Source organism: Apaloderma vittatum, unplaced genomic scaffold (assembly GCF_000703405.1).
Source record: "Apaloderma vittatum isolate BGI_N311 unplaced genomic scaffold, ASM70340v1 scaffold683, whole genome shotgun sequence".
In the NCBI taxonomy this organism is placed as follows: domain Eukaryota; kingdom Metazoa; phylum Chordata; class Aves; order Trogoniformes; family Trogonidae; genus Apaloderma; species Apaloderma vittatum.
The window spans coordinates 20,110-43,548 of NW_009707263.1; the positions used below are offsets into that span (position 1 = coordinate 20,110).

General features: G+C 35.3%; 1 protein-coding gene across 1 annotated transcript in view; it reads right to left on the bottom strand.

Annotated features, from left to right (window-relative positions):
* The window catches only part of GNAZ (guanine nucleotide binding protein (G protein), alpha z polypeptide), a 36,036-nt gene that overhangs the window by 11,398 nt on the left and 1,199 nt on the right, over window positions 1–23,439 (bottom strand). The window lies entirely within an intron of this gene.

Genomic DNA, 23,439 nt, shown 5'->3' on the forward strand with positions numbered 1-23,439 from the left:
CATGTGTGTTGCAAGATTAACGTAGCCTACTTCATGAGCAAGTGGTTACTTCAGATCTTTTAGCAACCTTGCCTATAATTCTAACAGTTGTTGCCATCATGCTGGTCTTGAGGTCGCCTCCTACTAGCCTGGAGGAAACATAAAGGCCGTAGGGCACAGCTCAGTCTTCAGAGTCAAGAATGAAAAAGGAACAGAGAAGAAAAGCTAAATAAAAAAAAATGCAAAGCAATGTAAAATAGAGGGTCTACATCTGGGTATGATCTTCATCTTTTTTGCATAAGCTGAGAGCAGTACTGAGGAATGCAAAAGCAGCATGTTTGGCAGCATGGCAAAGAGAAGAATCTTGCCATCACTTTCAATAAATTCTTTTGGTTTTAAGCAGAATTATTGGATTTTAGATCAAATCCAATTCAAGAGATAACTTCCATGAAGTTACATCAGAGTAACTGGAGAAGAACGAAAGGAAAGAAATGCTGATGTATTCTGAAAGAAAATGCTTCTCCCATATTTGTAATGGAAGTTCTAGTCTTTTGGGCTGCAGACAAAGAAGTAAAAATGGTCACATAATGTAAATTTCCTTGTTGGTATAAAGCACTATTGCTAATGTCATTCAGAAAAAAAACATTAAGGACAAGAAAAAGGAAATTAACTTTGATGGGGATTTTGTTCAGCCTTTTAGGGGGTCATTTCTTCTACTTTCTCTGGACACTGAGAATGTTCCACACACTTTTTCATCAGACCATATTTGTCTTTTTTCTCATCTCTACTGCTCCAGTGCTAGGCTCTCCCTGTGTCTCAGCCCTTTCTTTAGGCAATTGCCATTGTGCTCACTCAGCAGAGTGCTCACTACACCACCATCTGGGTTATCAGGCCATTTCCCTTCTTTTGACACTATTTCATTATATGCTGTACCACATTCAACTGACATGAGCAACTAACTAATCATTTCTACACATCTTTTTTTTTTTTTCACCTGGCAAAAAGGGAAAGATTAACTATTGTCATCTGTCCAAACAGATTTTGATTTTGTAAAATAGGTGGAAAGACTCCTCAATTAAAGGGAAAGGTTGAGTAAGTCCATTCTGTATGCAGTTACACTGCTGTAAATTTGGAGTATTTCTCATGATGTTACTGGAGCACTACAAAATTGAAACCATCAGAATGTGGCGCTGTATTGCACCAACAAACTGCATTACAAATCTTAAGAATCACACTGTTTTCTCTAGGTGAAAAAAGTACATTTTTCATTTACAGTCACCACATTGTACTAAAAGCATAGAAAGAAAAAATAGAATTTATAGAATATTATTAGGAAATAATTCTATAATAATAAAAGTTTCTGCAAGAATTAACATTTTACAGACAATTTAAAACATTAAACACACACGTTCCATAGAGAATGTCCTTATAACAGAAATGTAAATTTAAAGTCATGTTAGAAGTCCACTGCCTACTAGCTGTTCAGCAACTTTCATCTTTCAATCCCAGTTAGCACCAAGTTTTGCAAAAATGTTTCTACTTTTAACCCTGACTTAACAGTAAACACTGAATCAAGGTCAAGGTTCATCTTCAGCATTTTTCATTCCAAAGTATGAAATGGACCTCCCAGGAACTAGTGACCACTGCAAAATATAAATATACAGAAATACACAATATGCCATGAAGAGAGAATGAAACAAAATTAATTATATGTGGCATATATCACTGATATTTCTTAAAGTATTTCTGAAAATAACTACAATTTCAGTAAGAACCTATTTATAGGAACTTACTCTAGAGTGTAACCTAAAAAGAATCTAAACTGGAAGAATTTAAAAATTGCAAACTGAAATGCTCCAGTGTCAAATGCTGACGTGATAGTTGCCTATATAGTGTTATTCGTGTAAAGCTCATGTTATATGAACACATAGTTTTTTCTTCATTGAACCCGGTCTGATTCATCTCGTAAGATGGACAGTGACATGCGCTAGTCAATATTTTTCTTCATTGTCACAACTCTATTTATATACTCAGGCTTTACTATAAGCTTTCTATTTATGAACTGCTCAAAAGACAGAATTACTAGTTTCTTCTCAAGCTTATAATTACTATATCTGAATATTTCATTGGCTACATTTGTTTCCACAGCATGTTGTCAGATCAAGAGGCGCTGTTGAAAACAACTTATAAATAGCTAATGGTATGATCTATACAATAAGAAATTATAGTTAGACAGGAACCCGGTAATTCTAGGCACACGACCTAATTTTCTAGAAACCATTTTTTCCAAGAGATGTATTTACCAAAGTTTAGTAGGTTTTTCAAGCTGTCATTGTTACCTGGTATAGTTCTGAGTAATCAGACCTACTACAAATTAAATTACAGGATCTCAAATCAGATTCCTTTGAGAAAAACAAGGAAGTATGTGGGATTCCCTATCAAAGTTTTTGCTTACAGAACTGATTTGAAACCAAAAAGAAACATGGACCTATGCCAGAATCTAGTAGTGTTTTGGAGTAGCATTCAGCTGCTTTAGCCATATAAACTTCCTCTGTTTTCCTATAATCCTGTGTTCCGTTCATTTCACATTGTCCTCTCTCTGCAACAGATGATGGCAGTGTTCCTACAGATGACAGTTTTATTTATCACATAAGCCCTCATTAATCATAGAAAAACTTATATTCACTGTATGAGGCAGAAAATCCATGGAAAAAAACATCATCACTATAAAGCCTGAATCAAAATATACAGAAGCAAGAGGTTAAAAATAAGGCTGTACCAACAATATTCTCCCATTTGCTAACATTTGATTTTTTTTGTTTCATCAGATCGCTTAAACCCCTCATTACTTCATCCTCCACCTACGCTGCTTCACAATCTAAACTTACGCCCAACTTTCTCACTCTTCCAGTTCTGTTTCCTCCTCAGACTTGTACATTCCAGATGAGAAGCAGTGCTTATATATTTTTGTACTATCAGAGGCTGATCACATCTCCCTAGTGGTAGTTTATGTTGTTCATATTAACACAGGAATTTGCACAGTTCAAATTAGTTCAAACTTGTAAAGAAATGAAAAGAAATATATATGGGAGACAAGAGCCATACCAAATATTAAAAAGATCGTGTTAAAATTGTTAGATTTTTATTATTTTTTAATAAAGGGTGAAAGCATTTTCCCCTTGCAAATGGCTAACTTATTTAAAAAAAAATTTAAAAATCAGCACACATATACCATTTGCAAAAGGTCAGAATTAATGTCTTTAACTGGTACAGTAAGGCCCCTTAGTTGTTTCGGTGCATGTATAGCAGCATCTGATGAAGGATGTTGGCTGTAGCTCCCTCTAATATGCTCCTGCTCTAGTCTTTTAAAATTGCTTCTCTCCGACATTGGGGAAGAGTTCTTGTGATGCTTTACCTTAATCATAAAATTCACAGTGCTAGAAGATAAGGCTGTTCCTTCTGTACATCTGGTCCCAAATTTTATCAGTCATAATAGATGTGAATTTTATGTAGCCTGATTCTTCCACCCCAAACTATGGGATTCTGTATATGTCCAAGTATACCATATTACTTATTTTCATTTTATTTATATTCCAACTGAAATTGGTAACTGGGATCAAGAGGGATGTCAGATGCTCCAAGACTGAGTTACACACAGTGTAACTCACAAGGAAGTGTCTCATGGGTCTCTCCTGGTCTCAGGAGACAAAACAGCACCATTACATTATTTCATAAAAATTATCCTGTTGCATAGATCATTACTTGTGAAATCACACAAGGAATTATGTTCACATCGTAGGAATTACTGGTAGAGTAATGACAATTCGGGTAACAAAGAGAACAGAGAAATAGGGAAGAAAAAAAAGGAACTGTTTGAGCATCTGATCTTTTCTGTTATTAAAGAATTACAAGTCATACTAACTGCTTTTTTTTTTTTTAAGGCTTGCTCAATGCTGATAACAATGCAGTACTCTTAGCAGCCTGCCTGATGTCATTTCCAACAAATCAACTTTTAGTGTTGTCTCTGTAAAATAACTGCTGTCTGGTTGGTGAGCTCTTCATTAATGGATCTTGAATTGAATGAAGACAGAGATGTTCTGAGAATGAGTTATACCAGAGGAAAGAAGGGAAGAACTAATGAAGTTACTAGCTTTTGAAATCTTGAAGGGATTTGCATGGCTGCTTATCACTTGTCCATTTCTTTCATTTCTGAAAGAAATGTAGATGATTCTCAATTGAATCCATTAAAAGGGAAAAGGTTATAATTTGATTTTGGTTTGCGTACTGCTTCTTTGTACCTGATTATAACAAAGAATAATTTTGGTCCAGTGAGTGCTGAACTTAGTCTAAGCACAGAGTGAGAACTCAAGATGCCTTCTCCAACCTCTGTTTTCCATTGCATTCATTTCAAGTTCTTCTTCAGGTTTCCATGGAAATAAAGAAGTATGTTTATATTCTTGGCATTAAAATATTCATAAAAAGAGGTAAGGAGATCGTTTTTATGGCAGGTGCTCTATTACTGAAGCAGGCAGTAAAACACTAAGCTCACTGTATGTAAATGATCATATGCATAAGGGAATGTATTCTGGGGAGAATAGGCCCAGAATGCGTTCTTCACAGGGAGAGAAGGAAGAATAGGCAGTATAGATCCTGCAGAGAAAGCAGGAGTTTCTGTCTGGAATGCAAGAGTTCCCAGAACAATGAAAAATAAAATGCTGCTAAGATTTTCCCATTAGAAGTTGAAATCTTTCTCAAAGGATCAGATGAGTTAAACTTATTACAGAGGCACATACTGTGCTAATGATCACATATTCTAACCAAAATGTCTTCTCCAATAAAAAATGGTATTTTTCTTGAAACAAATTCTCAGATTGCTATCAACAGCCAATATTTTAAAATCTTGAAGCCCAAAGTAAAATCTATCTTCATAGAGAAAATCATTTTATAAACCTGATTTTCTAAACCTGTTTGAGCAGACCCATCAAAATCACATTAATAGCATTTTAGATTTTCTAATTTAAAACAGGCAAGTAACAATTAATTGCATTTATTTTAAACCAGAAACAGACTTTGATTAAAAATATACATCTGATAGTCCTAGTATTTGTACTACACGTGCTTGAAGGTGGCAAACTATACACTGAATATGACTGATCCATTTCTGACCTAGGCTTTTTTCAAATAGATTTTTAATTTGCACGCTAGCCTTTCTGCTAATCGTAAGGAGGAAACTAATCATAAGGAGGAAACTGCAGTCTCATGTAGATTCCATCTCCTGCAAACCTAAACCTGATCACAGTGCACCAGCGCTTTATTCTATGCTACAGCATCAATGCAGTACTGTTCAACATAAAATGTAGTAGAGAAGCAACGTATATTTTGGCCTCTCAGAACTACAGTGCTGATATAATAATGATCTGTTCTCTGCAACAGTCAAAAAGCTCTTGACAAGGAAATTCTGCTGAATCAGGAGTCAGTCACCATGCCTTCCTTTTTAATGTTGTTTCAGGACAATTTGAAACATGGCTTTTTGTGTGTGTGTGTTTGATATAACAGTATTGGACAGCCTCAAATGACACCTATAGTTGGTAAATATTACCTTTGATCACTTGCTTCTTTGCAGTTTTTGTGACTAGATGTAGATAAGCACACACATATCTCTATATATATGCAGCAGCATAACTTGTTTTTATTCCTGTCAAAAGCATTATGATTAATTAGTATGGTGCATTTATCATACATCTTCTAAGTATAAAGCCTGGAATTGCAAACAGTTTTCCAGAAATATTCTTTTTTTTTCTTTTAAAAAAGAATTCAGATTGGCATGTTTGAAAATCCAGTTTAAACTAGCAATAATCAGAAACTACAATTTATGTCACTACCTTTTACTACATACCTTATTAAAAAACTATTCTTGTTCAGAAAGTAAAGGAAATGAGTGCCTTGGGCACATGCCATAATTTATCTAGGTATCATGGTAGACTCCACAGTAAAGGTTTGTAACGTGTCTATTTTTTACTAGTCAGCTTTAAAAGCATCTAGAAAAGCACCAATGTTCCTTGTGATCCCTAATTCCAGGCAAAATAGTTACTCAACCTGTCTCCAGAGATGGCAGTGGTCCAAGACCATCCCTGCATTTAAAATAATCTTAGAGAAGACGAGTTATTTCACCAGTGAAGTGGACTGCATAGGATGAGTTGTGATTTGCATCTAGATGTGAAATACAGTTTAGGATAGCAATGTTGCAATCTTTGTTTAGTTAGAACTAGTGCCACCAGTCAGGCTCTGAAGATTCTAGCAGTGGTTTTGTTTAGTTGTTTGTTCAAGTAAAAAGTAAGGGTAGTTCTCAAAAGAAAAAAACAAAAACTCTCCACATTTCCCTGAGTGCTGTCTTCACTTACTCACATAAGCACTGTTTATCAATGCATTTTTCTATTTTAAATATTCATGTTTTGAAGGAGGAATTGAATGGTTTGAGTACAGAATGGCTTTTATATTCTCAGAGCAAGATGACATTTCTTTGACTCCCTATGGCCTTTTTGTTTTAAATTTCTTCTTGAGCATGATAGCAGTGGTGACATTTTGGAAAAGCTGCATCACTCCTTTTTACCCAGGACACCTCCACCTAACTTCTATCTAGAAGTGATCTCAAAGAGCCTTTAATAAAGGACTTCTTTACAGCTGTCACGGGACACTGTGCAGCCGAAATCTTGTCTCAGGCTGGATCACTGGATATTCTGTGGAATTTAATGTGTGAATGGGAAAGACCTGCTTTAAGCACTGAATCCCATGGATTAGCCAATTCAGCCGAGAGTTTCAAGAGAACAGTATTATAGTAACAGACAGACATTACAGTAATGTCTGTGTTCTAGTGGGGTAATACTATGCGATTTGTTGCTTGTTTGGTTTCTTTTCATTGCTTGTTTGGAGATTTTGCCTATTTTTAAATAGTTGCCCTACTTTTTGCATTAATATTGAGGAGAGGGGAGGGGCTGGTTCATAAGAGTTACTGAAGTATACAGCTTTTTTTGTGACCATGTAGTTTGGAGGCGTGAACACTCAGCAACCTACAGTTTCTCTCCTTCCTTGACTAGAAGGCAGAAAGTGTAATTACACTCAGGGTAGTAATAGCTCCAAGGCTTAACTGCAGATGAAAACAGCCAGAGTTGTTTAAACAAGATAACAGGATAAAGTTGAAAATATAGTTTAAGCCTCTAATAATTTTTATTAAATGGAATTTTTCAAATTAACTGAGAAAAGACAAAATAATTATTTTCCTTTGTATACTATATTTCATTTTGCTATTAGAACTTATTACACTGTTTTCTCTCTTAGCAATGCATAGATATATTAACCCAATCTACACCTAAACATTCCCAGAAACAAACATAACTCTTCTATTTCCACATCTCATTCACATACTAGTATTTAAAAATTGCTATTTAATTAAATTGTTAGATAGGCATTTTCTTCCTTTTTTATGCTTATTTTGTGAAATGGTACTTAATTTTATATCTTTGGAGATTATATGTATCACCATAACATGTGGAAATACGGATACATGATATTCAGCTTCTCAATGCAGTTGTCTTCCAGCTGCAGTCACATCTGCTCCACATCAAGGATACATGGCTTTAATTCAATATTCTTCTTTTTATCATATGATAATAAATAATCTTGCATTGCTAGGGTACTGGAAAAAAGGAATCCATGGATGGGTGTTTTATGTGAGGCCAGTTGCTGACCAATGACAAACTGTAATTACCATAGTATTAGGCTATAACTCCCTGATAAGCTGACCTTGTCCATGAGGCTGAAGAAGGAGTCACCTCCACGGTGTACTGGAATCTCTCTCTGTTATGCCATCATATCTGTTTGTGAGGTCAGTAAAACTGATCCAGCAAAAAATACGTCATTTTGGAGAAGGTGAGTGAGTAGCACAGGAAAAAAAGAATGAAGGTTTGGAACTCTAGTTTAGACTTGTAGCCAAGGCTAGGGTAACATCAGGCTATTTCTAAGCAATGAAACACATTGACACATAGTAAACATAGGATTAAAATCAAGTCTCTGCTATGTTTGTACAGTGTAGTGATAACCATGTTATGCAAATAGCAAAGAGCACGGAGAAAAAAAAAATAAAAATCTCACCTTTCTTCTCTTCCACCCACACAACCAAAAGATTTCTGAAAATAATATCTGGGGAAGAAACAGCCTGTATTCCCACTTTCCGTTACACCAGTAGAAAGTATCTATTTAAAAACTAAAAGGTTGTTTCCTGAGATAACCTAGCAGGGGTTATGTACGTCAGCTGGCAGGGTCATGCTTCTCTTCTTCCCCCTACCTCCTCCAACATCCCTCAAGTTTGTATAAGGGGTTCTACTACCACCAGCCACATTTTGTCTCCTCCTTTATCATCCACACTCTTTTTGATAATTTTGTTACAATATTTGGCAGCAGTTATGGAATAACTGTATACCTGAGTGCACAGGCAACAGACACAAAATTAGGACAAGATAAAAATAAAATACAAAACTAGAAGTACTTACAGAATTAGCTTCTACAACTGAAAAAATATTTCACAACTCCAATCTATTTAATGAAATCTTTAAGTCTAACCTGTATGAAGCTTTCAATTCCTTTCCCTTCTTGCGAATACATCTGACACAAAATGCAATTAAAATTTCACCCCTTTGAAAAGGTTTTCATACACTTTAACTACATTTACCATTCTAAAATACCATAAAACCTTAACATTCTTTTAATCATATAAAATTTAACTGGAAGCAGGAAACATACTGACTTACCTATGTTTTAATTCATGACTCTTATTCAAAGTAACTATTTTCCTCGTTACAGAGATTTGAATCCTGAGCATTACTGAAGTTATTCTAATAGTATAAACAAGCATTTATATCCTAAAAGTTCCGTTTTTCTGATTAAAAATGTAAGTGGGCAGACTCCACTATAGTACTTTGACCCCTGAGAAGAATGGAACACAAACCATAATATAAAGACACATTTTAAAAGTGTGTGAAAAACAAACAGTATGTAACATTTTAAACCTTGCTATTAGAATATTTACTATGTAGAAACTTCATGTTATTTTTGTTTTCCAAGAAAAAAGTATTTTGAAATACATTCATATAAAAGAAACACATCAATATGTCAAACCAAGAGCATTGTCACTTTGAGCAGTAGAAGTCAAGAACATCATATTGACTTGTCTGCACGAAGTTACTATCAAACTTGTAAATCATAACTCAAGTGACAAAGCCACGCATACCATTGAAGATTTGTCCAAATGTTTATTAGTCTTTATCTATAAAATCAGCATGGGTTTTGGCGTGTTTATCAGTAAATCCTTTTTCGAAAGGCATTCAGAAAAAAGGGTAATATGTTCAGTCTGTTAAACCTATTATCTCGGCTCTGCATGCAACAAATACCCCAAAACATTTTTACCACTACAGAAAGTGTTTAAGTAAATATCTCTTTCAAAAAGATTTATTTTTTTTTTTATATAAGCCATGCACATCTGGAACTGAGAAAATGCAAGACAGAACAAGGAAGATTAAGCCATTGACGCAAGATGATAGAACAATCAAGAAAGAGCAGTTGAGATGAGGCGTTTATAACAGAGAAGGAATATTATCATACAGAGAAGCTTAAGAATTGTTGTACAGTCAGTACAATTGACAGTGAACTGAAAATTGTAAAGATGCATGTGAAGTGTATCTTGAACCACTACACCAGATAAATGCATGATTACTATTAAACAAAAGTTAGAAAAACTGGCATGTGATACTGTATTTTTACCACTAGCTAGGTTAAAACATTCTCAGAGGATTTTCTTAAGAATAGGGTGAATTTTCTAGCGCAAATATTGTGTAAAAAACTCTAATGAGGATTTTACAGTGAGATATTCTTGTCCTTTCCTAATCTGTTTTTTAAAAGTAAATTCTTTTTTGATATGGATAATATTTTATCTATAAATCAACCAAGACTGTTATAGGATCTAGAGTAGGAAAAACTCCCAAAGCATTTTCTAACATTATTTTACGTTGTTTCCTATTCATAGGATGAGCAGCAGAACAGATTGACAATTCACACCATTCTAACTGAAGGCATCATCCTATTTCACTTAATCAGTGAACAAGGAAACTGATACGATATATTAGGCCTGTTCTAAATTTCTTCACAGGCTAATGCTCTAAGTGCACCTTAAAAGCATTAAATCATTTGAGAGGAGCTCAGTTAATATGAAACGGTGTCTGTTGTCCAAAAGAAAAGGAAAAAAAAAGCAGGAAAAACAGCAATTGAAATTTGCCACATACTTAAAAATTCTAGTTTGATTTAAAAATCAAACTATTTCAGATTTTTGTGGAGGGCTTTTATGCATATTTAAGTTTGCATACAATGAAGTCACCACCACCCCCCAATTTCTTTAAATTAAAAAAAAAAATCATTCGGAATTAGAGGATGATGTTTTAGAAGATACTTGTGGTATCTGATAAGAATTTCTGTAACTGGAAGAGTGCAGTATCAGTTACAGATTTATGCAAGTTTGGCCTAATGGACAGTACAGAAAATGATTGTAGAAGTTGTGTACAAGAAAACTATTCATAAAGCCAGCAAGCTATAATCCACAATGCATTCAATCGGAAAGGTTCTTGAGAATAATCTAGGAAATAAAATAGAATATACTGAGGAAATAACATGCAGATCACTAAAAGTGAAGACTACATAGGAATGATACTGTGCAAGATTGCGAATTGATAGGCTTGTTTCAATGCGCTTTTCTGTGAAGCTCTTCTCTCTACTTTCAAAGTGGAGCAATATTGCATTTAGGTTATCTGTTCTCTTTGTAAATATGTTTAGAGCTGATGGCTCCAGCGCTTTCTCCAGAATTACGTGACAGTTCAATTTCTCCTTCAACTGATCTTACACCCTGCTTCAGCTTAAACCACGATTCTACAAGTATGCACCCTCATGTTTTACAAGAGCTTCCCTCTCTATATTGTGTCCATACATTGAGCAATATAACAGAATGCATGTAAACCCGGTTCCTAAACAGGAAAGTCAACTTCATGAATCAGAAAGCAAGGTATCATCCAGGATCCATTTACCAGTGAAGGAAACAACTGAGATTATGCAGGATTAATACAGAAAATGAATGCTAATAAAAATTAGCAATTTCATCACAGCAAATAATGAATGCAAAGAGCACAGAAGTACAAAAATATTAGTCAGGAAAGCAAAGTACTAAGAATTAAGATCTGAAGCCTTGCTTTGCTCATATTAAAAACAGTGATAATAATATTCACATTCACTTTGTTATTTGAAAAATGTCACTACTAAAATGAAATCAGCATGTACATACAGTCTGCTGGGTTTCTACAGAATTTCCCACTACTTATTCCCTAATATTTAAAGCCTTTGTTTTATTAAGACAACAATTTTATATGACAACGATTTTCATCATCTAATTGTATATTTTACCTATCTGTTTACCACACCATTCTTTATTAATACTTTTTTCTAATCTGCTTCTAAGAAAAATTATAGTTCATTATTCTAGCATCTCCTCTGGGAGTTTATGAAGTTCAGTATTTCTGACAATTTCCCTTATCCTTCCATCAAGGACAAGCTTTTCATTCCTTATCTTTGAACCATTGTTCTCGCATCTTCTAAGACAGTGAATAATTAATTCACTGTGATAAACCTTATAACATTAAAAAGAACATCAAAAAGCAGTTGCTACTGCTGGAATGAAGGAGAAAGTAAGAATAGGAGTAAGAATTAAATTTAACTACATCCTTCCACATATCCCCTAATTCTGCTTATATTATTGTATGCTGCTTTAAAGAAAAAAAAAAAACCACACAATCACATTATGAACACGGGCGATCTTGGAATAGAAAGATTTAGCAGTAATGTATTATTTAATTTATAAAATAACAAGGCTATATTTTGGCCTTTTATCGCTGTAAAAATTAATATTAAACTGAGAGTATCATAATCATTGGATCTTTTGGTCTAAACTGATCACAACTATGGTATTTTCCATCCATTGGGTTTTCCCTGTCCTAAGTCTACTCATCTGTAGCTGTCAATCACTGTTTTACTAAACTCTCTTCCAGAAAAGCTGGTTCAACTGGTTCAGCCTCCTCCCTAAAGAAAAAAACCAACAACAAAACAATTTAAAAAGCTATTTCAAGTTTGTATTTATCTGACCTAGCTTCTAGCCTTTTGTTCTTATTTTGCCTTCCTCCATTAGATTATGTATTTCTTTAAATATTGAGCATTTGTTTGCTCCTTCAGGTACTTATACATGAAGCAGGTACTCAGCAATCTTTTTATCTAAACAAAACAAATTAACCTTTTAAAACCTATTTAAAAGCTGTAGTCTCAGTCTGGATTTCTGGTTAGCAGTGACAGCCAGATGCTCTTCAGAACTGCCTCCAGGGTATTTTAGGCACAGCCGTACTGTATTTAGTTTTGTCAGCCTTTAGGGGTTTTTGTTGTTTGTTTTCGGGTTTGTTTGGTTTTTTTTAACATGACTCTAACCTCCTTTATTAACCCCTCATATTTCCAATTCATTTGGAAATACGAATTTGGTTGTTTTCCTTTTTCCCTGTGTGTGTTTTTGGGAGTTTGTTTACTTCTAAGTACTGTTTTCATCTGAGGTATTTAGAACAGCAAAGGCACGAGGCAAACTGCTCTTAAAACCATCCCTTTCTACACCACTGCCAGAAGAATTCATACTATTGGACTATACCTAGTACTAAAAGTCACTGTCTACTCCAACAAGTTCAATAACCCTAGCCAGTATTATCAGGGAACTAACTTCCAAAACATTCACACCAATAGAATTCCAAGTGATTTTGGCAAATATTAATGGAAAGCAACTCTAACTGCTATATCACAGTTGCAGTGAGAAGGCTCAGATTGCTAGAAGCCTTGCGAGCTTTGGCAAGAAGCAGCTGAAGCAAAGCTCATTGTCAGCTGAGACGACGAAAACACGTTGCCAGGGAAACAGCAGAGGAGAACATAAGGTTGTTAAACTGGAAGGATTCTAAAAAGAAAAAAAAAAAAGCTCAAGGCCAGGCTGTCCCAAAGTAAATGCAGCATGTGTATGACATACCATCATGCTATTCTATAAAACTAGTTTAGTCATAAACTTTCTCCTCATAGCTGATGGGCTGAAGGATTCTTGCTTCTGAAGATGCTACCTCTGTTACAGGGATTTAATGCTAAACTGTGTTAAACTATTATCAATACTTTATTTCTACTGATGATAAATGGTTGGAGGTTAGCTCCTATTTGTGAAGTAAAATACAACCAATTAGTCAAAAATGAGCAAAAGTACACAGGGAACAACTGGACTTTGTATTTTGAAAGCAAGTTGTTTCAGTCAGTTTAATAATGGAAAGAAAGGACAGTATCAAGATTAAATGTCTAAAAAATAAGTGACAGGAGTTAAAGAACTGATTTAATTGGAGTAGAGGAGTTATTCATCGTCTGCTAATTTTGAAGTATAATCAGGGGACACTGTCATTGGCTGACAAGTTCAAAATTTAACTAAGCCTATTAATAGTTTCTAAAAATGCATTTTGATACTCAAAAAAATCTATCCCAAGAAGCAGGCTTAAGTATTCAGGCACATGCATATACTCCCATCCATTCCTTTTCATAAGAAGAAGGGAAAAAAAAAAGAAAAAGAACAGCCATCCAAAACAAAGATCCATCAAACCCAAAATTCTATGTCTTATGCTGGCTAATAATAGATAATTTGGCAAGGGGAAGAAAATAAATTTCTAAGGAAACACAAATGCTTCCCTAGTATTTTATTCCTGCGTCTCAAGATCTGAATTCTGAACTCAGAACTTCCAAGTCAAAAGCACCATCTTATTATTTAATAGGGCTTGATATAATTTTATTCTATACTTTTTTTCTATTCCTTGTAGGCAACAAGCTCCATAATTTCATGCTATATTGTATGGACCGCCACTGCCTTTACCTTGTTCTAAACATCTTGGCTAATAATACCAGTCAATATTCCTGGCTATTAAAAAAGACAATATATAATTATTAGAAATCAATGTTATATATGCCAGTTGTCACCTTATAAGCCCACCAGATTGCCTTGACTCATACATTTCTGGTTTTTTTATTTACCTAGGGTAATAAGTCCCCATCTATTATCAATTTTTAGTGAAAATACTCTGCACTTTAGGTCACACTAGCTCCAATTTTGATATATTTCCATCAAAATGGGAGAACAAGCATTCTGAAAGCAAATGTGCTTTGCATTTTATACTGTTTTCTGATTTTTCCTTAGTCCTTTCCTAACGTTGCTTCCTTTTACGACCAGTATTGAACATCCAGTTGATGTTGGCGTAAACCAAGCTGTTACAACTCCAAAATGTCTTTCTGGAATGTGCAATGTATGACAATGAGCCAACAAGCTACTGAAATATCTTAACAGTATCTTTAAGGAAATGAAACTTTCCATAAAAGCCTTGTCACACTGCCAGAAAAAAAGTCAATTATTGAAGTGCTCTCAGTATTAGACACCATTATTTTTAGTTTAAAAACCTGCTGGAATAACAACATTGTAATGCAAGAATAAACCTATTTTTATTTTCATGTGATTTCTCTTCCTAGCACCCAACTTCTATTCAAAAAAAACCTACTCTTGAAAAGCCTAGGTAGAAATACCACATACATCAAACAAAAAAAGTGACAATACCATAACAAGTGTGAGGAATTTTGAGTTTATACAAAACAGGTTAACCTTTTGTTCAAGATAGTAGCGCAGATAAGACTATTAAATATCACACCATAAGAATTAAGCAATGGTAAGAAAAATCAAAAGTATTTAAGTAATGATTAAAATATGTAAAAGACTTTCAAGACCATGAATACCTATTTTATAGCAGTGATAAAAAAGGAAAAGACTGAAAACATATTTTTGTGAGAATATATATAATTTTCTTATTAATCCTACTGCAAGAATAAGTTTTCAGGAAAAAAAAAAAAATCTATTTGTTAAGTAAAGTTGATCAAGTATCCAGGAACATATGACAAGTTTTGATCAAGTGTAAAGTGTTCTTATAAAGCCTTATTTGATTACATTCCTCTAAAACGAGAGATTACTTATTACTAATATTTAGATCTCTTGCAATTATTTTTCTATCATAAATCATGTTTCTATTGTTTTTCTGCCCATCAAATGAAAACAAGTTTTTTATTTCTTAAAAGTATTAAATTTCTACCTAAAATTCCAAAAGCATATACACCAGGACCACAGCAGATAGCTGCCATTCATGTTTCCATATTAACAAAATCCAGAACTATAAAAAGTAGAGAAATGGATGCAGAGAAACAAACCATTCCTTGTGCAAGGCACCATCTCCAAGAACACAGTAATAGAGAAGATACTTTTTTCCAAGGATCTAGTCTTTCAGCATGAGAAAAAGGGAAATCTCCTGTTAAAGCATAGTATAGAAAAGTAAGTATCAGTAAAAATACTACTGAATGTATCAGTAGTAGGTCAGACTGAAGAGCAGCTTTTTAATATCGTTTAGAAATATCTTAAACCATCTAAGCTGCTGAGCATCTACTGCTCCTCTGCTGTCTCCTTACACTGAAAGAATTGTCCATCGGATCGTCCTCCTCCCACCCCAGGGGAAAGCCACAGCAGCCTAGTTTCTCTTGGAAATAGCCTTTGTCAAAATCCTTTTTTCAAAGTAAAGTGCAAGGAGATGAATCCAGATGTTGAAAGCATACTTCCTCATTCCAGCAACAAAAGAAAACAGACACAAAAAACCCTGCAAACAAAATCCACACCAAAGCCAACAACCAACACCCCCCACCCCCTCGCACAGAGTTACCAACTGTGGAAGGCGTGACTTTCATAGAATCATGGACTGCATTGGGTTGGAAGAGCCCTTTAAAAGAACTATAGTTATTGCTGGTATGTATTTTTTCAGATTCTGCATATTCTAGTTTTTTGACTTGTGCATAACAATAAACGATATTCTTGAAACTATTTTAAACATGATTACAAGTAATGTGATATGAGTAGTAATACCTTCAAGACAATTAAGTATTTGTACTCTACCTTGTAATGCTTTTCAAAGTATTTTTATATTTCATACATGATTTTGCCACCTGTATGACTTAACTGATTTAGTTTTTCCTTGTTACTAATCTTGTTGAACTTTGTAGGGCTTTTCGTATGCAAAACCACTTCCTATTTTCTTGTTCCATGCCATACATCACTAAAGCTTGTCAAATATTTTACGAGGTGTTACTGGCTTCCAGACTAGATAGTTCTAGGAAATGAATATTATAGGAGAGATTTGCTCACTAGCCCACAGGAACAATAAAATGCCATGGAATTTCAAGAGTAAAATTTCAGATCAATGTTTTGTTTTCTTGCTCTCTAAAGAGTAAGGAAGTGACTCTACCAAATACCAGCAACCAGAAAAATTCTATCAGCCTCCATTTCAGGATGAGCTGAAGTGTCTTTCTACATTCACAGGTAGAAAAGCTATGTCTGATGTCTCTGTTCTTCTAAGCTAGGGAACGTTTTAAATTCACACATCAGGAATAAGACATGTGAATAAATTCCCATTAGTTATGTTTTTTGTGTTGTCAAGCAAAGCCAGCCGTTTCCTGAGTCAGTGAGGATTATGGATACACGGAAAAATAATACCGTAAAAGTATTCTAACATCCTGGAGGGGTTTTGGATTGCGACCTAACAGTATAGAAAACTCAGGTGTATGCCAAATTACACCTTATTACTAAGGGGGAAAATTATAGAAGAATATATTTACCTAAGATATGGGCTTGTAGTAACGGAACAAGGTTCTGAAAAATCCACCACCACCAAAACACCCACAGAAGCTGTATTAGCAGTAAGGATCCTCCTTCGATTCGCATTCGGTCCCCATGTGTTGCCTGATCTAGTCGAGAGGTGGCGTCCCTGGTGGCAGGGAGGCTGGATTAAAATGATCTCTAAGGTCCCTTCCAGCTTAGGCCATTCTATGATTCTATGATTCTTTGTTCCAGCACCTTCACTAGTTTTTAAGGCTAATTGGACTCCACTACTCTCTGCAGGGTTGGCATACCACAGAGAGAGTTCTTACAGCTCTTGTACACTTTACTGAAAAGTTGTAGAAATAACCCAAAGTAGCTGCTTTTCCAATCCAAGATGGTCACAGAGGTGAAAAAAAGGTAGTTATATCATCTTTCAGACATTTGTCATAGGGGAATTTGAGCCATCCCCTGCAGTTACCTAAATACAGAGGGAAATTTAGTCATCTAATTCAGACACAAGTCTGCCAACCAACATTAGATACCAGTCATCTTCTTGTTGCCCTATGAATTTCTACAAATCAAGCCCACTGCTCTAGAGTGAGATTTAAATAGAGCTCTGTCTTAGAAGTTAGTCCTACTGGTATTAAATGGGTAAATCTCACAGCAAAACTTCTCAGGTTTTTACAAGTCCAAAATATAGAAAATTGCTGTCCCATGTGTGCTGTGTGTTGATATGCTTATCAGAAGCATACAATTACAGTGAACAATGTAAAAATAAAAATAAATCTTCAGACTTGAAATAATATCTAGTGAAAAGAACTGCAAATTGGGAGTTGATAACTCATTCTCTTCTACGTATATTCATTATTCTACTAATATTTATGTATTTTCTGTTGGTGAGGCACTGGAACAGGCTGCCCAGGGAGGTGGTGGAGTCACCAACCCTGGAGGTGTTTAAAAAAAAAGTAGATCTAGCACTTGAGGCTATGGTGTAGTGGTTAGGTATGCTGGGATGAAGGTTGGACTAGATGATCTTCAGAGGTCCCTTCCAACGCCTACATTCTGTGATTCTGTATTTCAGAAGATACATGCTTGGATACACATCTTCAGGCTGGAATCTTCATATATCACTACATAAAATTAAACTCTGGTAAGGGTATATATATATTACTTAAATGAAAAAAAGGCGAGGCTAGAATTCTGTTTGCAGGGCTGAAAAATTACACACATGAATGTGGGGGCTTTGCTCCCACACAAAGTTTGCTACAAAATACCTTGAAATGGAAAGGAGTCATAAAAATGAGAGCACCTGAACAGTTTGGCTTGTGTTGCTGATATGGTTTTTTTACTACTGATAAGAACAGATGCTAAAAGGGCTATGTACAACATGTATCACAATTTCTTCTCTGTCCTTTTACTGTTTGTATTGCAGAAAAATAGCTGCCTGCCAGAAAGGGGTTTTAATACATTGTACTCTCAAAAAATCTAAAGTATCAGGAAAGACAAATAAGCTCCTTAAGTGTTTGACTTTTTAAAAAATGAAAAGTTAAAAATGCCGTTTACTTGATAAAAAATTTCCAGGCAGAAAAAAATCATACGGGCTTTTCAGGTAAATTAGACCATTTAGAGGTTCCATTATGACCCCAATGATCTGTTTAGTGTGAAGCCTACTGCAGTCTGAGCCATTCGCTGCAGTATATTGTCTTTTTCATATGCATCTTCCTTCTAACAAAGAAATAGCCTTAAATAAAACCCCAAACCTTAAAAAGCCTAAAATTTAATTTTTCCATTCACTTGCAATGGCTATAAGAAAGAGATTAAAAATAACCTAAACTTTTCTGCAAGTAGTTCTCCTTTAACATTTATAGTTATAAGATTATTGAACTAGTATAATTTTTTTTTAAAAAGAAAAGCATACATGTACGACCTTTACTTGGTGTTCTCCTGCAGCATGTAAATCTGTTGCAACTATTGACTCAGGAATTCTCAGCTGTACATTCATATTTAACTCAGTTCATTATTTGCTTTACTACTGTACCTTTAAAGACTCTTTCTAATGATCTGGAACCCTGCTGCAACTACACCCTGTGGAAAGGAACTGAACACTGCCATCACAATGTATAGTATGAATGAAATGCAAGACAGACAGGGACTTGCAAAGAAACCGAAAGACTTCTTTTCAGGGCAGGAGGCAGGAGTACTCACATGAGAGAGTACAGCGTGTTTAACATTCTCTAGCACACTTTCATTTAAGGAGAGATTTAAATGAAGATGAAACACTTAGACATTAACAGGAAACTCCTTCAACAGCAACTCCTAAGTGCAAGATGCAACATGCAAGAAAGCAAAAAAAAAAAAATAAATCACTTGATAATTTAGCATTATTGAAGGCCAGAGATGACATCTTAATATGTAATAAAAGATAGAATGAGTCAATCAGCTGCTAAGGACCATGGAAACTAAGACAAGTGATTTATTTTATGTAATAGAGAAGAAATCAGCATGGGAATATAAAAACCTCAGGCAGCCTTCTCAGAGTGCTGGTCAGGAATAATAATCTTATAATAAATCAATAGCATTCCAAAGGTATTGTACAAACCAATTTTGCAACTGTCAAAAAAAGGTGCAGCTGTTAACTAGTTGAGTCACACTGCCTAGGTATAGTGCAGGGAAAGATACAGCTGTGTTTACTACATGTTGGTTAGAACAAGCCATGTAAGACAACTGGAAATGAAAACAGACACAGAACACCTTTGCAGATAGACTTAGATAAGCAGGAAAAGTATTGTTATAAAGAGTGACATAGAAAAACACACAAGGTGGAGGGAGAAGAAGTGAAGCATTATAGTTTCCATTATGTTCTTTAGTAAGCGGCTAAACACATTTGTTCTGATTTTTTCTCTGCAAGTGATGTTACCCAGAATAAAACGTAGCCGAAAAAAGGCAAAAGCCCCAGAAAAAAAATCTGTCTTCCCCTTCTCTCATTTGTTTCCAGGCAGTATAAAGTTTAATTTGGTTTGTCTCTTAAAACTACACACAGAGGTAAATTTGTCTGGGCAACTGATAGTTAGGGCATTATTTTTGTTCTCCCTTCTGCACACTGTTACTACAATAATCTCTCCCTGAAGAGACTTCACAAGTTAGCTATATTCAGGACCTACCAGTATGCAGAACTAGCTCATTTTTCCCTCAATTTTTACCACATTTGTCAATCATTATTTTAATGCATCACAAATAAAGACAGAGCTTGTGTGTAGCATTTATCCACCTCTCTCAACAGGAAGCACAGAAGTTGTCATATTCTTATAGAGCATTTGCACAACTTTCACAATTCATAAATCAGCCAGCTGCTTACACGGTCTGTCAAGCCCTAAGTTATGTTTGGCAGTGGACTAATTTTAGTTACTAGTTCTCTTCAGCATAGATGCAATACCAGGAAGCGTATTAGACTCAGCAACACTATTACTTACAGGGCTTTCTTCACAAGTGGCAGTCTCAGTGTTGCAGTTCAAGTGATCTACCAGTGTAGGTACTTCTCATAGTTGAGCCCTCAGAGCTGTTGAACACTGTGTTGTGTAGTCACTTGGGACATGCCATCAGGCCACAGTGAAATTATGAATGTATGTTTGGATACAGCATAACAGCCAAAGAAAGATGGGCCATAACTAACCTGTTCTTTACGATTATACTCTCAGGTTCCCGCTGAAATGCTATTAGTGTCCATCTCCTTTTTGCAACATAAGTAGGAATTTCAGGAAGGTGGCTGTTGTCGCATATTTAATCAGGGTTTTAATTTCTCCATAGATCATAAAGCTATGCCTACAGAATTTAATTTTATAGATTGGCAAGTACTTGGACAATGGTCATGTACACATGGAAGCTCAGGGATGATAAGAAGTCTGAATTTCAATGCTGAGTACCCTCTGTAAGCAGTAGCACCAAGGAACATCAAATCATAGAGAAGAGATAAAAAGTAATAATAGGAGATTAGCCCCCCGGGCTGTTAAAACACTATGTAAAAGTGGGCTTCAGTGTCACTCTGAAATAACCCAGATGCTTACTTCATTTGATTCTGGATACTGGAATCAAAAGCAATGTCCAGAAGGATTTGACAGAGAATATTGATTTTTTCCCCCACTGGGCTAGTTCTTTCTGATTTTTTAAATCAGAAGAACAAGGCAGGAAAAGTCTAAAGAACTGCAAAAAACCAACTAACCCCTAGTCAAGGTCTAGATATAAATAAGATATGCTTTTCATTACATCTCTCAAAATAAAGAGAAAGAATTAGGGGTAGTGCTTCTCCCATGTTAAGAGCAGGTTACTAAACAGATATCAGAGAAATCCGTTACGACAGGAAGGCGCTAATGCCAAGACAAGAATCTCCAGGTAATGAAGCATAAGTCCTCATGTAGGACAGCAAGCGGTGAATCAGTTAGCATAGTACAGAGAAGAAAATGGAAGTGCAGTAGATAAGCTGTAAAATCACTGCAGAAGATAAGAATAGGGAAATATTATCTATATGATAAACTATATCAACAAAAAAGAGCCAACTTGGAAAGTGCTAACAAGGATTACTGGAAATACTGTATCTTTGCAAAAATAATTTAAGACAGAATTCCATAGTTGTAGAATAGCCTCAGACAGATGGAGACGATGGAGGAACGACTGAAAGACCTAAAGAAACTTAAAAGCTACTAAAAATTAGGTAACAATTTCACTCTTTTTTTTCTTAAACAAATTTCTCTAGTCTGACATTTCTCATGACCTAGTAAAATTACTTCTCAAACTTTTCACTTAGCTGCCTTCTAATACGAAAAATCTTTGTAAAAGATTTAGTACTCATGATGCTTATTTCTTTTGCAGTAAAATGCAAGTATTTCAGAAAAGTTTTATCAAAATACAGCTGTGGTGAGTGTTCTTGACCATAAGGGGCTTTTTACCCTTGAAGAAGCACAGAACATGCATGCAGAAGGCAAGCTTGTTAAGAAAAAATCTATTTTTGGAAACAATTTTGTAGTCTTGGTTCAAACTTAAGTATAATCGCTTCTCAAACTTCCCAGGTAGCTCCCTTCTAGTAAGAAAAATCTTTGTAAAGAAACTGTATTAGCAACCAAAAACACTGAAAAAAGTACAAATGAGTTAAAATAATTTCACATCACTGCACCAATAATAATAAGAGATTATATAAAGAACGCCTTTCCTACATGCATGGGATGTGACGGGAGTAGTTCCACTTACTTTCTTCAGTGATGGTTTAGTCTTATGATGGTTTGGAGGGAAGGAATTGGTTGCAGAACCCAGAACTTGAACAGTCAAGACTTTACTGAGTGGTATGGCAGTAGAAACAGGCAAACAAAAAGCTACAGATGAGGCTGCTGTGCAGTATTGCTTTACAGATTTTGTGTGATCCTTGTTTCTCTGAGGTTTGTGTGTTTTTCCTATGGCTTGGAAGGAAGTATTAGCATCTTCCCCCAACTCCACCTCAGTGACATCTGTTGACTCTGCAAAGTATGTCAGGAAATGTGACCTCTGGAATTTTTTTTTTTTAACCATTTCAGTTGCATGGTGTTTTCCCATCTTAATTGCCATAAAATTCCTGTCACCAGAACTGTGGAATCCCCTAGGACACTTGACAATATTTAATCTCTACCATGATTCTATGATAAGTGATACTCTATAAACAGCAGACTAGAGAGCAGGCACTGAAGTTGTTTCAGGTGCTGACACAGTTCACCTTGCCTCAGGGATCTGGTGAATGACATCTGTTATGTAAAATATGTATCATTTTTGGGAGGTTTTCACGTTTAGCCATTAAAACCGTTGCAGTTATCCCAAATGCAACCATGTATCTGGCACCTTTAAAGAGCAAAGGAGCTCTCAGTAAAGTTTTTAATAAAAAAAAATCAGGTACACAACTATGTTGACATTACACATGTCCAGCACAAATTAAAGAACAATGAAGATGGTCACGGCCTCCATGCCAGGGCAAGGGAGTGGAGTTTTTCAAAGCAGAGAAAACTCACAACAAAGATATCCGCACTGTGACATTTTACAAGGCTGTCAGAAAAGTAAAGTTCACATGAAACCCTGTAATGGTTAACTCAGGCAACGTGAATGTGACAGCAAACACATAGTTGCATAAGTGTTCATATATACTTCCATAATTGTTCTATTTGCGTGCAAAAGCCAGAAGCTAATAGCATGAAGGGAAATTAAAACAAGAATATTCATCAAATAAGGCAGATCAGCCATATAAACAAGAACAGTCAAAGAAAATTTTAAATTTAAGAATTCCATACTAATTAGAATTATATTTGTGGGGTGTTTTTTTTAACTAATTTCATCCCAAATTCTTATTGAAAATCCTGGAAAAAGTGAGGAGAGAATTGTTACTTATTACTATTTTAGCTTCAAAACATGCTAGGATTTGCAAAACATGGTGTCCAAATTAACCATCCCTGTACACCAACCCTGATGTCACGACTGTCTATCATGTTAAAAAAAACAAAAAAAACACCACCCCAAACACATCTGCTGTCACGTGAGAAGCGCCTCCATTTCCTAAAAGTAGCATTAAATAAGTTTTCCAGTGGGGAAAAAGTATCCGAATAAAGGCTCCTGGCTCTTTGCAAGAT